We start from the raw sequence: 17,239 nt of genomic DNA, 5'->3' as shown, positions 1-17,239 counted from the left end.
TCCTTGGAAGTGGAGTCATAGGATGACATAGGATTGTGAAGAGAGCGTTTGGTAAACTTGCCTTTATTGGCCAGTGCATTGAGTAGAGGAGTTGGGAGGTCATGTTGTGGCTGTACAACACATTGATTAGACCCACTTTTGGAATACTGTGTGCAATTCTGGCCTCCCTGCTATAGAAAAGATGTAGTTAAACTTGAAAGGGTTCAGAAAAGTTTTACAAGGATGTTGCCAGGGTTGGAGGGTTTGAGCTATAGGGAAAGGCTAAATAGTCTGGGGCTATTTTTCCTGGAGTGTCGGAGGTTGAGGGGTGACCTTATAGAGGTTTATAAAATCATGAGGGGCATGAATAGGGTAAATCGACAAAGCCTTTTTCCTGGGTTGTGAGAGTCCAAAACTAGAGAGCATAGGTTTAATGTGAGAGAGAAAATATGTTAAAGCGACCTAAGGGGCAACTCTTTTGCACAGAGATTGGTGTTATATGGAATGAGCTGCCAGGGAAAGTGGTGAAGGCTGTTTCAGTTACATTTTAAAAACATTTGGATAGATACATGAATAGGAAAGGTTTACAAGGATATGAGCCAAATGCTGGCAAATGGGACTGGATTAATGTAGACCATCAGGTCGGCATGGACAAGTTTGACCGAAGGGTCTGTTTATGTGTTGTACATTGCTATGACTCAATGACTATGAATCTCCTTTAACCTCTAGCTGTTGTGTCACTAATTACAACAATGTGTGCACTTTCATTAAAATGACAAATGACCTATTTAGAGTTCTTGTATGTGGGTTGGTTTGGAGCAATGCAAGTGCTTGACAAACAAGCTGTGGCATCATTTGGCCATTTGCTGTTTGTGGCAAATCTATAAAAATAGATAAGGCTCTTAAATTTCATCTTCACAGACAATCCATTCACAAACTTTGCCTTGTAGGGAGAAAGCAGCAGCCCCTGTGAAATGTATCCAGTTACTGTGGGACTTTTGTGGACACCTAAAACTGTCTCAATTTGATATTGCATCAACTGAACATAGAAAATGTCTGCTGCACACTCTATTTAAATATCACAGTGAAACTTTCCTTGGGAAGTTTTCAGATGAGCAGACATAACTTGGATGGAAGGGGAGTTTCTGTCAATCTTCTGCTGCCACTACAGCAGCCAATCAATAAGTATTCACATGCACAGTGCTGTTTTTGTTTGATTTGAGAATGTTGCATCCAGACCCCCGAGCAGCCTTTGTGGCATTCCCAAAATGATACCTGTTGGCAACAAGAGTGAAATGTAACTACATCGTAAATCAAAGTAGGTGTGGCCTACATTTATATTTCACTGAGCATTATTTGACAGTTGGGCTCAGTGGTAAAGTCATTCAGTGGTTAAACACCCATAGTAACCTCTTATCCCATTGATTAATGAAGTGGTTTCCATTTCAAATCAGGTCTACGGTAAACAGTTATGTTCTGAAGATAGCTGTGACACAAAAATAAAACTTCAATCTGCTATGTATCCCTTAAGTTGATTTTAAAGGTTATCAATTATTTGCTGTCAAAATTATAGCGAGGTTAATAGTACACTTTGCTATTTATCCCTAACTGCTACATTGATTTTATATTTTTGGTTGCCATATATCTTCTCTGTTTTGTCCTTTAATGGGAATTCCATTATTTTTCTAAAACCATTGTTAAGCTGATGGTCTGTAATTCCTTTTCTGTGTTCTATCTCTTCTTAAATACCGATATTATATTAAATATTTACTAGTTATCTGCCACTACAGCTTTTAATGATAAAAGTTAAAGGCGTATAATTGTACCTCTGCTATCTCTTTCTGAGTATATTATAAGATGCAGGTGATTTTATTTTGTTTAGGGTTTTTAAAGTTTATTTGATACTTCCTATGATATAATTTAAGTGTCATTGTATTGTTTCTAATATTCAATGTAGTTAACGTTTACCTGAATTTATAAAAAGGCCTTCAGTAAGATGTCGAGGATAAACTAATGAATAATGTCAGAGATTATGGAGTTTGGGGACAAGAAACAAAATGGATTGTTCACTGACTGTGACAGGAAACAAGAGATGGGAGGAAAGGGTAGTAAATCAGAGTGGCAGAAGGTGGGAAGTGGTGTTCCACAAGGATCAGTGCTCACACCATCGATGGGGTTCACAATTTATGTTAATGATTTTGACTTTGATCCTTTTGTTTGCTCTTAACTCTATCCAGTAGATTCTGTTTCTGCATTACTGACAGCTGTGCCACTTTTTTCCACTATCACAGTGTTTTTTCCCCACTATCTATAAGTGTTACAAAGGCTACATATTTAATACTTTCTGATGAATTGGCCATGAGGAATTCTAGAAATCAGGATTTATATCAAGAACTGTGGTAATATTTTGTTTTTAAATGTCAATGGAAGGACATTACAATAGTCTTTTTAAAAAAAACACTTCTGAGAAATCATATGTCTTAAACTGATTGCTTGGACTCACTTCAAGAAACACTTCTCCGGGTTTTATAGCTGTTAGCTTTGTTGCTCGAACAGTATTTTGTTCGGAGATTGTTTGGCTTTCAGTTAGGTTAATAAATGTTCTTTACGGGAAGACCGCCCAGTTCATCTCACATATGTTTCTCCTCAAATATCTTTTGCTGTGAATTCATTCTGAAACCTGATTGTTCCCATGAGCATAAGGAATACTCTTCAATACTTTTCACAATCACCTGTTGATGAAGCAGCTCTTCAACAGCTATTGACTCCAAAAAAATCTGTTGGATTATAACCTGGCATTGTGTGATTTTTTTAACTTTGCCCATTCCAGTCCAACACCGGCTCCTCCAAATCTTTTCAATACTGTGCTTTCTCAGCAAACTGTATCTGCCAAGACTACAGGGACAACTACATGTATTGACTTGTCAGTGGGTGCCAGAATATCAGATCAACAGCTGTCTAAACATTCTGCATTTTATACTTCTTTGTCTTCAAATTTGAATCATTATTGGCCAAAAGTTTTTATTCCCCCTTTAAGACTCTGCAGAGAGAGAACTCTTTTCATTTATATTGTGACTCAGTGAATAGTGAGACCAGAGGAAGCTAGTGCACTTCTCCCATCTTGGTTATAATGTAAAGAGATGGGCTGGCAATGAACAACATGAACAACATGGAATTGAAAGTGAGGTAATAGTGATTGAGAAAAGAAGGGAGGTAACAATACACAACACAGTCACAAAAGTGAAGTCAAGGAGATAGAGCAGTTTCAGGAAAAGGTTCAAGACATTTTTCCTTCGTGTGTAATGATCCACGTAATGGCACCACAGACAGATATTCACTTACCTGAAACTTCCTTTGACGGTTTGGATAATATGAAGGAAGTGTTTATTAAATATTCTCTGATTGAGGTGCAGCCAGCTGGTCTGGAGTTAGCTAAAGATGGCCAATGGCTCAAACAAGAGTTGAAATAATGAGAGTTCTAGGATGCTACTATTTCAATAATGGGGTTCTGATGAGGAAGAGACAATTTCCTTACAGACCTGCAAGGAAAGAGTTGTACGGTGGTTTGCCATCTAATAACGGTACCTAAATATAATCAAGAAAAGTTAAGGATAGTTTGTGGAATTCCTATGGCAAGACATGTAGGAATCTGAAATACCAAAACAATGTGTAGGCCAACATTTTTGCTAGTCTTCTCAAGGACATGATGCTGTTTTATAAAAATGTCAGAATGTGAGTAAAACCACAACATACAATCAGACCAGCACTTTGAATTCCCATATCAGTTTTTGATGTCTGTGTGGGACCTTGAAAACATAAGTAGGACCTGGTATATCCTGACTATTATGCTTAGTTCCCAGACATCATTCCCTTGAGAACACTTAGAATCCCTATAGTGGAGATGGAGGTCATTCAGCCCATCAAGTCTGCACTGACCCTCCGAAGAGCATCTTTCTTTAATTCCTGTCACTCTGCACTTACCATAGCTAACCATCTAACCTGTGCAATCCTGGACACTCTGGGGCAATTCAGCATGGCCAAGCCACCTAACCTGCACATCTTTAGGCTGTGGGAGGTAATCCCTGCAGACATGGGGAGAACATGCAAACTCCACCAAACAGTTACTTAAGGATGGAATCAAACCTGGGTCTCTAGTGCTGTGAGGCAACAGCACTAACCACTGAGCCAGCATACTGCCAAGGTGGTGTAGGGATGTAACTCAGTTGATTAAAGATCCAGTCAGATCAAAGTTCATCTCAATTCTCTGTGGTAGTTAAGAGTGGTTTGGTTTGATACAATTAATGTCTACGTGTGCCAGATCAATCACATCTGAACATTCCACAGCTTATTCTTTTTAACTTCAAGGACTAAACTATTATTAATTAAAGGTATAGTTGACCACACCCCAAAGTGAATCTTTGCATAAAGAAATCTATCTTATCCCTCTACCTGGCATATATGCATGGGTGCGTTATAGGTTATTTAGAAAGGTAAACATTTTATTTTTGAACTACAAATTGCTGCTAATCAGTTTTACATTTTAATTATATAAATTTTACTTATAAATACACCAATAATTTTGTGTTTATTAAAGAATCCTGGTTGATAAAATATGATCAAAGTCTAATGTAGAAACAAATTCAATTAGCCATGTCAGGTACTAGGTAAAGCAATTAATTTATGCTGTGACTCATGAAGTGGTGGGACTGGAGATAGACAGTGCGATTGTCCCATCTCACTCATAACAATAGTAGCTACAACCTTCGCTGCTTTCCCATCTATACTTTTGCTAAATATATTATGGATAGTAAAATTTCCCACTCAGTCCTATTCTTTTCTGTTGCCATGTCTCAGAATCCATAACATCTCATCACAAAGTAGATTTGTCTCCAGCACCTGTTTTACTGCAAAGACTTTGCATTCTCCTATAGGCCAATAACTTATTTTTTAACACCAGTTCCTTGTATTTTAACTTTAACTAATGTTTTACACTCCTGTGGTATAGCTTTGTTTATTCTAAAATATATGCACTTTCCTTTACTGGTTTGTTTTATATTTGAAATTTTGTTTCCTGTATATTCCTCTCCCATCTTACTTGTTTAAGTCTATGTACTTTCCTTATTTATAAAATTCCTACAGTGTGGAAGTAGGCCATTCAGATATAAGTCCACACTGACCCTCTGAAGAGAACCCAAATAATCAGAATGCTTGAGGTTCTAGATCTTAACTTAACTCCTAATTCTTGATATTCCCTCAATGGAATCTCTCTCTCTTCCTATCAATGTTACTTGAATATTCACATCCCTTTCAAAATTCCTTTCCATTGCCTCGTGATATTCCTTAACTCAATACCAAGTAGACTGCACAACTTTTGAGACTGTTATTCATGAATGAATACTGTGCTGTTAGCTCCCTGATTATAACACCTTCAGCATTACCAAATTTCCATCCATTTCTTCCCATCTTGTTGCACAGCCTTGTAAGTCATTGTACTTTGGTCATGGTACTTTGGCTGTCCCCATTTTATAGTCTTCCTTCTTGTTATCATAGGTTGAAACAACATATTGCCTGCTGAGTAGGACCAGATTTTGTGGCCCCTTCCAGTCAATCAGCAAAAAACCTTCCAGGAATCTCACCAACATTGACATTTAACTGATTTTTGGTAAGATTCAACCCTAAGAGATGTCAGGTTTATCACTTTTAAGAATTCAAGTTGGCCTTAGCAACCTGTTTAATTTTAGTGGTATCAGTCATACTCAGAAGTTCTCTCAGCATTTTACCTTTTCTGGGAGTTGATTTCCACTATAACTGTTTAACTTTAAGAACAATGTAGCTGAATTTAAAAACAATATTACTCTGTAACATGTTAGTTTGTTATTCACAAGTCCATTTTTAAAATCTCTTTCACCACAAGTGAACCAAGTAAACATTTAGAGAGGTAAAATCAAGCATAAAACATAAGCTGCTTTACTTCATGACACAAAATAGAGAATACCAACAGTAATCAAAACATACTCATTCCATTTAACTACTATTACAGAAAGATAGCAATGAATTTGCCATCATATCCCATGTCATTGGGCTGTCTTATTGCCTGCAGTTGTACAGAAAGTGAGTAAATCAAATTCTGTATTGTCATCTTCAGCCAAGGACACAATTCTTCTTCCTGCAGCCATCTGGGTTATTGTTTCTCTTGCTGCATATCTCTAGTATCTGCTGTCAAACCTCTCCCTCCCACCCATTAATTTATGTCTTCCAGTCCTTCCCAATAATTACATTTTTAACATATTTTATGGTAGGATACCCTTGTTGCTGTAGTCAGAAATCTCAAGTCATGGCATGCCATTTTAACACTCTCAAAAGTGATTTGGAGTATTTGTGTCAAAAGTTAATTAATTGATAAGTGCAAGTTTTTTTTTCCCAGAAAATTCTTTCATGAGATGTAAGCATTGTTGACGGCTGAAATTTGTTGCTCATCACTGATTTCCCCTGACAAGGTGGCAGTGAGCAGCATTCTTGAAATTTTTGTAGTTTTCTCTCTGCAACTGAGTGGCTTTCTCAATCATTTCTAAGGCTGTTAGAGTCAATCACATTGGTTAGTCTACCAGCCAATAGGATATAAGGTATTCTTCCGCATTTGGCACCAAATTAATTCTATCCATTGGGGGAAATTAAATGAGCGAAAGATTTGCAATTAAAGGAGAAGAACTATCAGAGGGAGTCATCTTCCAACATTCCCTTACATTATTGGAAAGTTGATTGAAGATGAAAAGAGAGCCTACTCTGACTTCCAGCTTTTTCAGTGTGTGACTAAGACTAATGGAATTGAGGTAATATACTACATGGACTGAGAATTAGTTAAAAAAACAGCTAAAAACAAACTAACAACAAAAATATGCATCTGCTTAGGAATGATAGGACATAATTAATGAAGTACTGCAAGAGTCAGTGTTTGGGCTTTAGTTTGTTGCAATCCGTATCAATGACAGAGATGATGGGGCAGGATGTAATGTACCCATGTTTGCAGATGATATGAAGCTTGGTAGGAAAGTAGGTTTGGAAAAAGAAACTTAGAAAACAATATATTAGCAAGTATTCCTTGGATAATCTAAGTTTGAAGTCTAAAGATCAAGGAAAGCAAGCTAAGTTTGGGAAGAATGAGTTAGAGTAGCATTACAGTGGGCGGAATGGTGGCACGGTGGTTAGCACTGCTGCCTCACAGCGCCAGAGACCAGGGTTCAATTTTAGCCTCACGCGACTGACTGTGTTGAGTTTGCACATTCTCCCCGTGTCTGCATGGGTTTTCTCCGGGTGTTCCAGTTTCCTCCCACAGTCCAAAGATGTGCAGGTTCAGTGAATTGGCCATGCTAAATTGCCTGTAGTGTAAGTGAAGGTGTAAATGTAGGGGAATGGGTCTGGTGGGTTGTGCTTTGGCGGGTCAGTGTGGACTTGTTGGGCCGAAGGGTCTGTTTCCACACTGTAAGTAATCTAACCTAATCATTACAATCTTAACATTTAAGGAAGAGGAAGAAAACTATTTTGAATTTAATGTTTAGGTGCTGCAAAATACTAAGGTATGCCACAGTGTTTGATAGAATATTGATAGAAAGGGAAGGGCGAAAGAATACTTTAATGAAGAGGAAAAGAGAGTCAGGATATAGTTGAGTACTTAATCCTTTCTCAGACAACTTTTTGGATGAATTTCAGCTTCACAGAGAATGATGAGTTGTTCAGTGAAAAGAGAAGTGAAACGAAAAAGAATCTTTTTGTGAGAATTGCTTTCAGAAATGGAGTTGATACAGGATTTCCATTTGAGGTCAGAGGAGGTACTGATCAAAATGCCAGTTGATGAAGAAAGATCAAGTTTAACTCCTGGAGTTGATGGAGGTCAAAATGTAATAACTCAGCAATTATTCTGGAGGAGGACTGGAGATTATCAGCATCAGGGAGATCTGAAGAACAATAACAGATATTAACAGATAAAAAAATCAAAGAAGTTCATTAATCATGACAGAGCCTGATGGGTGAAAGTGCCATATGTATGTTCCCCAAAATTATTAATAATACATTTAACACTAATAAAACAGAGATTAGTAGAACTTTATGTATGGAGTTCAAAGCTTCCAGAAATATAACTTTGGAGAGAAGCAAATATTTAAAAACAGTGATGCATAGCTTGGAATTAAGAGATTAGATATACAGGGATAAATTCTGGGCACATACCTTGAAAACAATGGGAGGTATTTCATCAGTACCAGTAAATGCTTTCTAGTTTTGGGATAGTATCCAAACCAGATGGATGTTGTCATTTATATAGTCCCAAGTGAATAATTCTTGGCTGTTAATTCCAATGGTTACTGATTTGGTTACCCAGGCTTCTATTAACTGATATTGGTGTATAATTATTGGGAGACAATTCTATCAGTTGCTTTGCTACAATTCTTTATTATTATGCATTTTCTAAATTATAAATGTAATTTTACGTCAAAAGTGCACAATTGCTTCTGAAACATTTTAGGACATCTTGAGTCTATGATGGGTACTAAATAAATTCAATTTTTTATTTTACTTTTCCTAATAAGATGTTATACCTTTAGTATTAAAAAAAACTTGCTATAGAACAAAAACTTGCTGCAAGCTAGATTTGAGGCATCACTTACAATAACCTGTGAGAAATGTTTAAGTACTGAACAATTCCTTTCCTCCACCCATGCTATTCCCAAACTAAAAACTGGAAACAGTACCAAGCATGCCCTCAAAACTGTATAAGGGAACAAAATTTGGGATAACTACCTGTCATCAAAAACAATTAAATCCATTTTGGTTAAAATGCAATGTGACACTGGCTTGTGATATGCATCAATGATTATTTTTTCATTATAATTATTCATTCCAGTCATTAACAATAATTGTCTAAGGTATGACCTAAATTCTGAAAACTGTTCTTTATCTTTTGGTTTGAATGCAACAATATCCTCATTTCAGCTGGGTGGTTTAATCATTGATAATGAATAATAATGAGGCTTTTAAAATGTTAATTTCACTTGTTTAATTGAGGTTTGAATGGCTTTAATTATCCATTTTTGCTCTTCTTTGAAGCCCCTTCTCTCTCTTCCATATAAATTGTTTTGGTGACTGCTCTATCATGAGCTGAGCCTTGCACCCTTTCACTGTCCATCTCCTTCCCATCCATCATTCAGAGCACTGAGATTTTAGCATAAAATTGATGATGAGTCCCAACTGCCATCTTCAAAGAATTACTTTAAATTAACTCCTCAAGTTATTAAATTGCATTATTTTTATTCACATCAGCAATTTCATGTGAAACCAAGAACGGAGCCTTGGTTTCAAATTATCCTGGCAAATGGTTGTAATTGGGAAGCATTTCAATGATGAATTCTACATACATTTAGTAAATAATAATGTTATTGAAAGTTCCTTCTAATTAAAAAGTACCTCGCAAGGAAAGTTCTACAAGTTTTGCTCAAGATTAATTTAGACAGCAGTCCTTGTAATTGAGAGTTGTGAGATCACTGATGATTCCCTCGTCAGTATAACTGATGGTTAACAGCAATGTAGTTTTTTCTTTGTCAGTGTACTTATTCCCAAAAGGTAATTCATCTAGGCTAGGAACAATCACAATAATTTATTACTGTGTATCAGATGGATGCACTGTCACAAAGAAATCTCAGTCCCTCCTCCCTTCACCCTCTGAATTATCAAAGATCATAATGGAGTGCTTTCATTAAAGTCAAGGAGATTCCTTGACATGTTGCCTTATTAAAGGTATGACCATTTTTAACAGCAAGGGTTCAGGTTTTAACCTGTTATTGACAATTCAAACTTAAATTCTGACTTATACAAGCATACCCATTTTACTTTTGCCAACATAGTAAGTGTTGACATTGACTCAAAATAGTTCAAAACTGAGAAGGAGATACCGGTATACATCAAGCAATGCAGACCCCCATCTTTCTTTTCATTTGAAATAAAGATAGATGTTTTATAATGTTACGGTGGGAAAAATAAATCTGAAATCAAAATTGTCATTAACATTTTACATTATTTTGTCTCATGTCTCTATCTTCCTTTCTTTCTGCCGACTTCAAATTCTTATTGATTTCACCTTGTTTAAATCAATCTTTTGGCTTGCTGTGTATTTCTTCTTACCTTTCTTGGGATTTCATTTTGGTACTTCAGTTTGTTTTCCTTTCCACTCTTCTCTCTATTACATGTTGTTGGTCTAGCTGACTTTAAAAATGACTTCAGGTCTGGGATTACAAATGGCTGACACTGAGTAAGGGGAGATCTGAGAAGACAGGGGAGGTGATTGCCTAATGGTATTATCACTGGACTATTAATCCAGAGACCCAGACAACATTCTGAGGACCTGGGGTTCAAATTCCACCAAGGCAGTTGGTGGAATTTGAATTCAGTAAATATCTGGAATTAAGAATCTAGTGATGACTATGGATCCATTGTCAATTGTTGGAAAAAGCCCACCTGGTTCACAAATAGTCTGGCGTACATGTATGTCCAGATACACAGCAATGTGGTTGGCTCTTAACTGCCTTCTAGAGGTGGGCAATGAATGCTGGCCTAGCCAGTGATGTTCTCATCCTGTGAATGAATGAAGAAAAAAAAATGTGGTTGATAGTTGCCAGCATTTCCAGGTTTAAAGTTCATGGGGGTGCTGGGCAATTGTACCCTCAAAATCCCAAAATTGCCTGGGAAAGTTAATGTAATGGTTGACCAATTAGAAACAAAAGGTGCACCTGTGAGTAAGTGACCAGCTGTTCCAACCATGAACTGGTTATCTCCTGTGGTTCCTGCTGATGGGTTCAGTAGAGAACCTACAAACATAGAAGAGTTGCCTGTGATTGGAGGTGCAACAAACAGCAATAGTAAGTGCTGGCAGTAAAGGAGTCGACAGGGGGACACGAGAAGCCAAAGCAGGAATAAATGGAGGCATCAGAGGGGATCCTAGGGAGAGGCAGAGAGGCCACAATGTGCTTGAAAGGGGAGATGGGGAGTTTCGAGGGATTACAAATGGCTGACACTGAGTAAGGGGAGATCTGAGAAGACAGGGGAGGTGATTGCCTAATGGTATTATCACTGGACTATTAATCCAGAGACCCAGACAACATTCTGAGGACCTGGGGTTCAAATTCCGCCAAGGCAGTTGGTGGAATTTGAATTCAGTAAATATCTGGAATTAAGAATCTAGTGATGACTATGGATCCATTGTCAATTGTTGGAAAAAGCCCACCTGGTTCACAAATAGTCTGGCGTACATGTATGTCCAGATACACAGCAATGTGGTTGGCTCTTAACTGCCTTCTAGAGGTGGGCAATGAATGCTGGCCTAGCCAGTGATGTTCTCATCCTGTGAATGAATGAAGAAAAAAAAATGTGGTTGATAGTTGCCAGCATTTCCAGGTTTAAAGTTCATGGGGGTGCTGGGCAATTGTACCCTCAAAATCCCAAAATTGCCTGGGAAAGTTAATGTAATGGTTGACCAATCAGAAAAAAAAGGTGCACCTGTGAGTAAGTGACCAGCTGTTCCAACCATGAACTGGTTATCTCCCGTGGTTCCTGCTGATGGGTTCAGTAGAGAACCTACAAACATAGAAGAGTTGCCTGTGATTGGAGGTACAACAAACAGCAATAGTAAGTGCTGGCAGTAAAGGAGTCAACAGGGGGACACGAGAAGCCAAAGGCTGCAAGTAGAGTACTGAGGTCCAGGCCCAGGTAGTTGAAGAGCCAAATGCTGTTTTGCCAAGGCTAGGTAGGAGAGCTGCATTTTTGCCCAGTTTCCTGTCTGTCTGCTTGTCTAGGGGATTGGTGGGTAGCAGGAATAAATGGAGGCCTCAGAGGGGAATTGAGGAGATGCAAGGGATCCTAGGGAGAGGCAGAGAGGCCACAATGTGCTTGAAAGGGGAGATGGGGAGGTTTTGAGGGAACTTGGGGGAAAATGAGGCTAATGCTGCAAGGTGGCCAAGGCAGCAGGATAGGTGCAGGATCCAAGAGGGTGGAGAGTGGATAGAGACTGCACACAAGAGAAAACCAAATCAGAACTATTAATGAAGGAATACTTAGCTAATCAAGAACTGAAAAACACTGGCATCATGGATTTAACAAATCACTTGCAAATGAATGTGGTATCTGTTGCTTAAGAAAATGTATCCACATGCTATTATGTGTTGATGAATATAATGGGTGATATTTCAATGAACTCTATCAATCATTACATTTAAATCTGACTGTAACTTGAGATGATGTTAAAAAATTTCAGTTTTGTGAATATGCAATGGCTATACATTGGATTATTACCTCACAGTTTGCATTAGTCTTTTTAGGTTGATAGCTTATCCTATGTAAAGGTACTATCAATTCTTTTGAAAAACAAATTCATTGCCTGTTGTCTTATGTCACTTTAAATAGTATTGGATCAAAGAAATTAATATTTTGCTTGTGTTTTGTGGCTTGAAGTTTAATGGGCTTGATATTTATTAAAGAAATAGATGAAAATTTCTAATTCTGCTTCTAAGTCCAAATACATTAGCACAAATACAGAAGTTAATGTGACTTTATTACCCAATGATAAAAGGAGTTAGTGAGAATGAAACATCCATGAAAACCAAGAAGTAGCATGCAAAAATCAAAACACCAGCCCTTGTGAGGAACTCTCAAAAAAATAAATGCTGTGCTTGTATGGAGGAGAGAGTATACCAGCTCCTGTTACAGTGAGGGGAGAATATCACAATAACAAGCAATCAGCAACAATCTAATGGTTCGCAAGCATCAGCAAGTGGAGATGGATTGAGATAACCAATCAGATGCAGAGAACAAGAGTAGAATTTGTAATGATTTATGAATGACTTATTTATTGATACTTGCATTTTGCAGTGAATAATAGTGAAAAGCTTCAATATTCACCATAATCCAGTACCATTTTGAATAGTTTAAGAATATAAAGGATAAAATTGAACCAATAAGAAGACTAATGATGTTTCTAAGTATTGATAGTGTGCAATCATGGAAATTCGGTAAGTTACAGAGATCTAAAATAAATTACAAGGGATAACCAGGGAAAAGAAAGCAAGATTTTAAAAGGTTAGCAAGCTTAACCCAACGTTCTTAAGATAAATTTTTTAGTGATCAAAATCGTTCAACCAATTTTGAACTGGATATGGTTATTTAGTATTGTCTGTAATATAATCCCTTGGCTTTTTATCATCCAAATCAAATTTTATCCCTTTTCTTTTTAGGTATCCTTCCTTCAGAAAAGAAAACACAGTCAGCTAGTTGGGCAAACAACAGAGAACTTAAGCAGTTCAAAAACATTTGTGAAATTGATTGATTGAATACTTTTGTTGCTTCTCTGTTGGAAGAGTGGGAGAAATATTGTGTGATTCATTGATTGACAATTTGCCCAAAACCAATTGGGGGTTTTCCCCCCATCTCTCTGGACATAGGCAAATATTAAGATATAATTTTTTGTGAAGTTGCTAAAATATGATGGACTTTTATATATATTTTTAAATTAATCTGTTTGGATATGTTAGGGTACAATTCATGTCCTGATCTCCTGACCTAGAGCCAGGGACACTGTCACTGTGCCATAATACCCTTTGGATACATGGATAATCGTTAATGTTGCAAGTGCATTAACCCCAAACTTTAACTCCTGACGGGGATGTTATGAATTCGGACTGACACAGACACTGACACTGTACGTACCTTTGTAGCACGATCACCAGAGATTCTGAAACAATCATCCTTGGCATTCATGTAGAAGATTGGATGCCAGTTTACAGGACCTGAGTTCGAATAGAAGAAAGATCTGGGTCCAGAAGCAGAAACCTGGCTCAACTAGAAACACATTTTCAAAAAGGAAATAGCTTCAATTTTTGACCGTCTTCCACTCTGACTAGCTAAACCTGTTTACAAGTACAGATTTATTTTCAGTAAAACTCTGGAGAAAATGTTAGGAGCTCTGGAACAACTTGCCATTCAGCTGCTCCCCTGTCTATTCTTCAGCCTAAAATTGCAGATAGTCCCTAACAAGATTGTCATCTGCATACTTAAAATAAAAACCTTGCTGCTTTTACATGGGTATCCCGTTCACCTGCTCAAGACAAGGTTAAAATTGTAACATGTAGGAAGACAGTGCAGTTAAGGAGGTTAAATCACTATGGCCATTTTAATTTGCCCACCTGTCTGGTTTCTGCCTGGCAAAGAGATGAACATTTACCTTATCCTGTAGGCAATTTTACTCAGTTAATGATGCATTCCACATATGATACTTGTATCTAGATACAGAGAGAGATTAGAAAGACGGAGAGAGATTTACAACCACATAATTGGGACTTTAAAGTAAATGTGCCTAAATTTTGCAATATATTTTAACCATTGTCCTGCTGATTATGAAGAAAATCCATATGGTCTCAAATTGGTTCCATTGACATTGACAGGAGTTGGAGCTTCCTCTCAGGATAAATCGCTGCAGGTTTACAAATGCTGAGGTAAAGGTTATAGACATTGGGTGACAGCAGGATTAAGCTCTGCTGTGATCTTTTTCTCCCTCAACCCCTTTTTCTGTAGGAAAAGAGATTGCCAGCACTCACCCTCTGAGTTCACACATGAAGGATGACCATTTGAGCAAGGTACTGACAAGCTGTCAGCAACTCTGGGAGTTGGACTTCAATCAGGTGTAAGCATCACAGCCTTGACTAGGTGAAGAAAAGGGAGAAAATTTGACAAAGAGTAACGCTGACAATTCTGCAGTAGAAGCCAATTTCAGAGACACCTGGTTTAAGCACTCATTTCACCGACTTCGAGTCTTTGCCCTTGGGCTCTTGCCAATCATAAAGCTGGAATCAGGTGCAAACAGCAGAAGTCACCAGCATGGGAACACAAATCATGCATTGCTTAGACTGACTCCTGTTGCCAGCTCTTTCACAATGGATGATTTAAAAAAGAACATTTTAACAGATTGGCTTCCTTTGCTCTAAAATGCAGATTAGAAAGAATAACAGAACACTGGGTGATTCTGTAACCTTGACAGTTAAATTAAAAAATGTGCAAAAGACTTGCAGCTAAAAATCTGAAATTTTCTCATGATTATATCCCAATTTTCAATGAATCTATGCAAAATGTAATTGCAAAGACCTATGCATATCAAAATTTTTGTAACCATTTCCCAAGAACCTGTCTGTTTTTCAAAAGGTTGCTACAAAGATTTACTGTTTGTCGATGGCTTTGTGGATCTGTAGTTTGGTACAGATTTATATTGTTTTATTAAATCTTTTAAAAGGAAGGCATTCACCATTTGGGTTGGGAAGCGTTCCCCCCACTTATCCTTGAATGGTTGAAGTTTTGATCTCTGGTGTGAAATCCACCAGAAGCACAACACTGCATAGTACAGAGTGAGCATGAATTCAGTCTTTGTTCAGCATTGAGATTTAATGTCTGCTGCACAGCAGAAACCTGGCAGGCAAATAGTTAAAATGTTCCATTCAACATCTCCCACAATCCCTGCCCAGCCCCAAGCCTCCTTTCCGATGGCTTTTCCATGAATTTGGATATGAATTTGCATTTTCTTACAGACAAAGGAAATAAGATTCTTCCTTACATTATTGAGATTGGGCTTCAATGAAATTACACCTATGTGTATGTGTGTCCGAACTGCAGCATTAACCCCAAGAATGCACAGAGAAACAAAGCTATGGGCCAAGTGCTGGAAATTAGGGATTAGAATAGATTGATGCTTGGTGACTGGAATGGACGGAATGGGCTGAAGGGCCTTTTTCTCTGCTGGAAAATCTCTGACTCTGAACTATTGTGACTATCAGACCAGGCTGAACTTATTGAAATAACTTCTGTGGGCCATTTTAAGTTCAAACTGTGCTCGCTGCTTTTAAAAAAAAAGTTTTTTCTACCTTTTGCCTGGCATCAACCAGCGGTTTCTTTTACTCATAATTTATTTACTGGATGTGAAGATCATGGCTAAATTTCCCATCCTTAATTGTCTTGGAAAAGGTAGAGTGGTGAGCTGCCTTCATGAATCGCCACAGCTTTAGGCATATAGACACACCCATATTGCTGATAGGAAGGTAGTTTGAGTCTTTATTACTATTCCTTCATTATTACTGTGTTATGATTCTGAATGAGGATGTTGTGAGCCTCAGAGAGAAACTTTCAGATGACGGTGTTCCGATATATCTACTGGCTTTATCCTTCCAAGTGGTGGGTTTGGAAGATCTGTTAATCTGCTGAAGAACCAGGCACTCTGCATAGTGTACATAATTAATACTGTGCCCTGTTTTCTTTGAATGTGACAATATTGGTTCTAAATCAGAAAGTAGACCCTTGGTGAGCATATCCAAAGTTCTTAACGTCTGTTTCATATGGGCACTCTGTCCCCTCAACACTGGCTACCAATTTCACAGCCACCCGCTTTCACCTCAGGAGGGGAATGGGACATGGGGGACAGTTGTCAGAAATACATGTCCTGAACAGTCATTTGCCATGCAAAGATCAGGCACGTCTCAACCTACATCTTCCCCCAACTTTGGAAAGCCATGTCAAGGAAAATGATTCCTTAGGTAGAAGAAGTATGATGTCACTGTCACTATTTAGAAATATGCCACAAACTTTTTACTAAATCAAAAAGAGATCTATCGCAGCCTTTCGAAGCTGTACTTCTCCCTTATTGACCACCATGAAAATGATTGTTCAAAGTGCTGTTTGAACTTGGTTTCCATTGATTTTTTTTCAAAGACGAAATCAGTCATTTATAAATAACTTTAAGTTGGATTTCAGAGGAAAAACAAAATTAGAATGATAGGTACATTGATTATGTAGAATAAAATGTATTCTAGGCAACTGAAAAAGTTTGTACATTCCTTGGCGTATCTGTATTGAAAGATCATGCCTGCAACTAATGTTTGGAGTTTAGCTGAAAATTGAATAAAACGTAAACAGAACAGAAACGCTTGATTGTGAGTAGATTTCACATAGTCAATGTGCAATACTACATAATCAATTTTTCATCTGAAAGTCTTAAAAATATTTAAAAAAACTTTGTTTTGGTGTAGGCAACTCCAACAAGGAGCTAAATCTTTTGCTTGAGACTGACTTGCAAACTACCTACCCCACAGGACACTGGATGAAATTTCATGCTCCAGATTTTTTCTATCTCCCTGCACCCCCCCACCGCACCACCCCCCACCCAACTACACACACCCACGTAGGT

This window comes from Hemiscyllium ocellatum, chromosome 23 (genome assembly GCF_020745735.1).
Source record: "Hemiscyllium ocellatum isolate sHemOce1 chromosome 23, sHemOce1.pat.X.cur, whole genome shotgun sequence".
NCBI classification, from domain to species: domain Eukaryota; kingdom Metazoa; phylum Chordata; class Chondrichthyes; order Orectolobiformes; family Hemiscylliidae; genus Hemiscyllium; species Hemiscyllium ocellatum.
Note: the sequence above shows the minus strand (reverse complement) of the source record.